The sequence below is a fragment of the Sorex fumeus genome, unplaced genomic scaffold (genome assembly GCF_029834395.1).
Source record: "Sorex fumeus unplaced genomic scaffold, SorFum_2.1 ptg000035l, whole genome shotgun sequence".
NCBI lineage: Eukaryota > Metazoa > Chordata > Mammalia > Eulipotyphla > Soricidae > Sorex > Sorex fumeus.
Genome location: NW_026606092.1, coordinates 38,419,352 through 38,425,351, shown reverse-complemented (window position 1 = coordinate 38,425,351; position 6,000 = coordinate 38,419,352).

The window sequence follows — 6,000 nt, the reverse complement described above, 5'->3', positions numbered from 1 at the left end:
AAAGAGAAGTTGAACAGTCACTTAGAACGAGCCCAAGCCCAAGATGCAGACAGTCGGCTTGAAACAGACTTTGAGGAAGAGCACGTTAAGGACGTGCTGTATGAGGGCTTCATGCCCAGTGTTGGCCTCACGACAGGACATTGCACTTCAGAGCAGTCCCAGGAAGGCCTCAGGGATGTGGTCTCTACGTCCCCGTAGTCCCTCAGGCAGGGCACTGGCCAGTCAAAATGTCTGATGCATCTTCCAAGTCTCTCAGGCCGGCTTTTGGTTCCTTTTTCTTCAGTCATTCTTAACAGCACACGGTGGGGGCTGAAAACACTCCCTAAAATTGTCCTAATGGTCCCCTACAATAAATATTTAGAAGCATTGGAGGGGGGACGTCTGCAGCCCCTTTGACAGTGTGGGAGTATGAGGAGCTTTCCCTGTCCCTATGTCTGTTCTTCCAACATGCTAAGCTCACATCTGCCCTTGGCATGACCCTTGCTGTCTCCTCTGCCTGGGCCACTTTCTCCAAGAGCCTGGGCACTGACCTTGTTTCTCATACCAGACCAGGCCAGCAACAGCCCTGACCGTGGCCTGCCTTTCTCTGCTGCGTGTCTTAATAGCACATCTCATTGTTTTGAATTTCTCAATCCTCTGCAAAGTTTATTCTTGCCCTTCTCTCTGATTATAACAACAAAAGCAGATGCCTTTCTGACTCTCAGTAAATAGGGTGGATAATCAGAAAATTCTGGCTGGATTAAAAAGAGAAGTCCCCAGATTGTAACTTTGCATCCCTGGAGGACCAAAATTTTGAGTAAATCTTTCACCTAACTTAATTTGACAATAAGTAGGCAATTTCATTCAGCAGTTGTAGAAAAATCTCCCTCAAAGTGGGTGTCTTACACTCTAACCTTGAATATTGAAATCAGAAAGGAACCAGAAGGTTCCAGCCTTTCAGGGAAAGTACACTTAACAGATGTTTTGTTCCCCAGGAAGAGGAAGAGCTAAGAGAAGGGTTTCAGAGATTAGATCATGTGTGGTTTCAGAGATTAGATCATGTGTGTGTGTTAGCTCTCAGGACATCAGGAATTGTTGTGTACGTATGGCCATGGCATGAGCCCCAAGATGCATGATTAAGGGAAGGGCGGGAAAGAGATTTGGAAAACTAAGACTTGTCTGTAAAGGAAGGGAATGGAGAGGGGTATGTCTGGGGTGTGTTCGTGTGTCTCTTTGTTTGCACCCATGTAAGTATATCAAACATACTTGCTTGTTTATGCTCACAATATCTCTGGGAAGATACTTAGGAACCAGGCGGCCGTGCTTGCCTCTGGAAAGAGGGTTGGGATTTAACTTTTCACTGTATACCTTTTGTACCTTTTGAATTTTGTACCATGTACATGTATTATCTGAAAAATAAAGATTTTAAATTTTAAATTAGTTTTCTTTTCTCAAAAAGAATAATACAGAAGATTCTTGGAACTAGGGATATGTTTTCCTTTGAGATTTAAAGCCCTTCCGTCAGATTCAAATTCTGTTAAATTCTCGTTGGGTCTTGGGGGAAATACGGACGTGAGAAGGGGGCTGTTTGGTGTCGGAACAGCTTCGGGGATACAGCGGTGTGGATGAGCTGCTGCAGTTGACTGGGAGAGTAGGGGCATCAGGGAGCTGATGGGATGGAGAATTGGACTTGGTATGGTACACAGGCCCGGGCTGCTGCACGGCTGTCCTATCCTGTGAGGATCCATCCGGGTTCCTCTGACTTTCTAGACACAAAAGATGGGGATCCACCTGAGCCATGGTCCAAGGCGAGCATCCCTATTCTCCAGGAGCTTTGCCTGTTATATGTGCTGTGGGGGGTGGCAGGTGGGGGCCTTTCTGATCAGCAGAACTGACTCTGCAGCTCTAGGGCTTGTGCCCGGACTCCAGAGGAATTGTTGCATATTCGGTGAAGGAATCACAGGAGTCCAGTTCTTGTGTGCCACTGGTTTACAAGCGTGAACGCTGAAGCCCGTTCTGGCCACCAGGGAGGGTTTGCCTGCTGCTGAGACTTGAGAAATGAAACACAGTTGAGGGAGCTCCGGATTGGACAAGTTGGTGGGGAAGGAAGGATGAGCGGGTGGGGCCACCGTAGCCGTTTTGAAACTGTGAGGAAAAGCTTCCTGATATGATGAGCTTGACCATGAGAAGGGAAGAGCTGAAGGTGTGATGGAGACCACTGCCTCCATAATTTTATTCCTGGGGGGTGGGAGGGAAATCTGTGACCCTGTTGATTCGACTACAGAAACATATTTGAACTTCTACTAGTGAGTCAGGCTGTGGCAATAACCAGAGAAAAGAATCCTCTTATCCAGAGCTGCATGGACATCCGGGGGGAAACATCCACACAAGGTAAATAAGCGAATTGTGTCATGGCATGCTTCAAAGTGATGATGAAGCAAGGGACATGGATTGGGCACAAATGCTCTTGGCTTTACACTCAGGAATTACTCCTGGCGGTGTTCAGGGGACCATATGGGGTGCTGGGAATTGAACCCAGGTCGGCCGCGTGCAAGGCAAACGCCCTACCCACTGTACTATTGCTCAGCCCCTGGTGATGCCAATTTTTTTTTTTTTTGCTTTTTGGGTCACACCCGGCGATGCAGAGGAGGTACACCTGGTTCATGCACTCAGGAATTACCCTTGGCGGTGTTCGGGGGACCATATGGGATGCTGGGAATCGAACCTAGGTCGACTGTGCAAGGCAAACGCCCTACCTGCTGTGCTGTTGCTCCAGGCCCTGGTGGTCCCAATTTTATGAGGAGGTCGGGGCCCTCTCGCAGATGGGGAGTGGGTCATAGGGATCTTGTGGGAGCACACTGGGAGTCGGCAGAGGGAGGAGCAAGGTAAGGGCCGAGGGGAAGGAGCATCTCAGCAGGTGAGTTTGAGCAGAAGCAGACCTGCCTGGGAAGCCACTGGAGGGTTTTAATAAAGGAATAGGGAACCCTGGTGGCACATCGATTGCCTACAGAGGCAAGGGTGAAAAGAAAAGAGCTCTAGAGAAGGGAGCACCAAACAAAGGGTGTTGGGAGGATCCTCCCAGGATGGGAGATGCATGCTGAAAGTAGACTATGGACCGAACATGATTGCCACTCAGTGGCTCTTCTGCAAACCACAGCACCCAAAAGGAGAGAGAAAACAAAAGGGAATGCCCTGCCACAGAGGCTGGGTGGGACGGGGGTGGGGAGGAAGGGGGGGGGGGGGAATACTGGGATCCATGGTGGTGGAAAATGGGCACCGGTGGAGGGATGGGTACTTGATCATTGTATAATTGAAACTCTAGCACAAAAATTTGTAAGTCTACAACTGTACCTCATGGTATTTCACTAATAAAAATTTTAAAAAAGAAGAAGAAAAGAACTCAATAGGGCTGGAGAGAGAATGCAGCAGGTTCGACACTTGCCTTGTAGGAATGTAGCTAACCCAGATTTGATCCCCAGCATCCCATACAGTCTCCCAAGCCTGCCAGAAGTGATCCCTAGGCACTGAGCCAGGAATCACCCCTGAGCACCACCAGGTGTAACCCTACCCCCATAAATGAAAAATCTCAACTAACTATTGTAATAATCCAGTTAGCAATATACCTGAAACTGGGGTTGGGGAGATTGCACAGTGGGTAGGGCACTTGCCTTTTATGCTACTTCAACTATGGCCCTGGCTCGAATTCCCAGCACCACATATGACCCCTTGAGCACCACTAGGGATCATCCCTGAGCACAGAGTCAAGGATAGTACCTGAGTATTTCTGAAATCCTAGGTCACTATCATAAAAATCAGTAAGGGGCTAGTCTCGACTATGATCTCAATGATGACAGAATTAATACAACATTTGGGTGATCTATAGGACAAGTCTTTATTCTTGCAAAAATGTCTGTTGGCTGGAATTCAAATTGAGCTTTTTAGAGCTTGGCCTCAAGCTGCAAGTTGGTTAGTGTTTCCTTGTATCCCTCATCTGTGGGACAACAGGGTGTATTCTTCTCAGGAGAGAAGTGGAAGAGGGTGAGTCCAACCACACAAGCACATTTCACACCTTCATTCAGATGGAGCTCTGCCAACTATCCACAGAAGAGCAAACTTCCACGGTCAAGGGAAAGGGACAAACATTCCACCCACTAAGTAAAAGCATCTGCTCAGGGGCAGTGAAGACTGGAAGTCAATAATTTCATGTTCAGCATGTGTGTGTGTGTGTGTGTGTGTGTGTGTGTGTGTGTGTGTGTGTGTGTTGGGGGTGGGGGATTCTTGGGCCACACCTAGCAATGCTCAGGGATTACTCCTGGCTCTGCTCTCAGGAGTCACTCTTGATGGTACTCAGGGGATCATATGGGATGCCAGGGATTGAATCAGGGTCAGCCACATGCTGCACTGTATTCAGTGGCCATGTTCACCATTTGTATTCATTTTCTTTCTCTTTTTTTTTTTAATGTTAGCGCCACAAGTGGTAGTATTCAGGGCTTGCTCCTGACTCTGTGCTCAGAAATCACTCATGTTGGTACTCAGGGAACTATACGTGGTGCCAGGGATTGAACAGAATCAGCATGAAAGGCATGTACATTCATCCTGGTAATATCTCTCTGGCCCCTATATAGTATTTTTACAAAGCTAAGAGCAGGAAAAAGCGGAGTATAACCATTGTCTCACATGTTTGTTTTAGGTGTATATTTTTTAATTGGGGGGGCGAATTTTTTGGGCTACACACACACACACACACACACACACACACAGCATCACCACCACACCCAACCTCTCCCTGTCTTCTGTCTGGAATCCATTTAGAATAACAAGTGGATGGAGCAGGCCCAAAGTTATGCTTAAAGGTCTTGTGCTGCAGAATGCAAGCAAATACTGCCAAGCTGGGGCCAGTCACTTATCTATTAGATCCCTTCACCTTTCCCACATTGGGACACCAGCTGACTTTAATCTCGGGTCCTATTCTGCTTTGAATTCACTGTGAAATCCTAGACAAGCCACTTACTCTTTTGGAATATAATCTTTTTCGGGGGTTTGGTCTAGTTTTTAGTACTGGCAATTCAACCTGGAGCCTTATTTATCCAGACATATCTTCTACCACAGAGCCACAGCCTCTGGCTTTTAGGTGTTTTTTTTAACTGAGGACAAAGCCATCCTGCAGGGTAGATGGAGGAGTCAGTGAACATTCATATCTTCGAGTGAGTACAAACGTTGCACACGATGGGCACATAAGGAATACTCACAAAATGTATTCCAGATTGTGTCTTTTATGAGGGAGGCACAGAGAAGATCATTAACACCATCTAGTGTTTTCTCGCAGTCAAGAGAGAATCCCCCAAAGCCCCATGCACTTAAAATTCAGCGCTGGGTGGCAAGAACCCACTGATGACGGATAATTACCTGCCTGCTCTACTTCCTCCAGGTTGTCCTGAATCTCCTGATTTCTTTCTCCCCAGTCTTGAGTGCACAGAGCATTTGAAAGGGCTTGTAGCAAATACATAGAATATGATAATAAAGTATATCATCAATACCAAACTCTGGGAGAGAGAAAATCTATATAAAATCTGGAGTTAGGGCCAGAGAGATAGTACAGGGGGTTAAGGTGCTTGCCTTGCACAAAGCTGACATGTCCCTTGAACCCCATCAGGGGTAATCCCTGAGTGTAGAGCCAAGAGTAAGCCCGGAGCTGAGCGCAGCCCCAAAACAAAACTAAAAACAAAGAGCCAGACTACAGACTGGCCAGCAACATTAAACACAAATAAGCAGGTTACGGGTCCCACAGAGATTCCAGAGAAGACAGAAATTTGGTTCTGTTTTTTTTTCCCCTGATCACAATGAGAATAGAACTCCAGAAATACAACTCAGAGGAGCAAGGCGCTTTGTATATGGAAAAGCAGGTTCCATTCATAGCACCACAAGCTTTCCCAAGCTTCATAGGGAATAACCCCAAGGCATCATCAGATGGTGCCCCAAACCAACAGCAAAGTAAATGATAATGAAAGGACCAAAGAGATA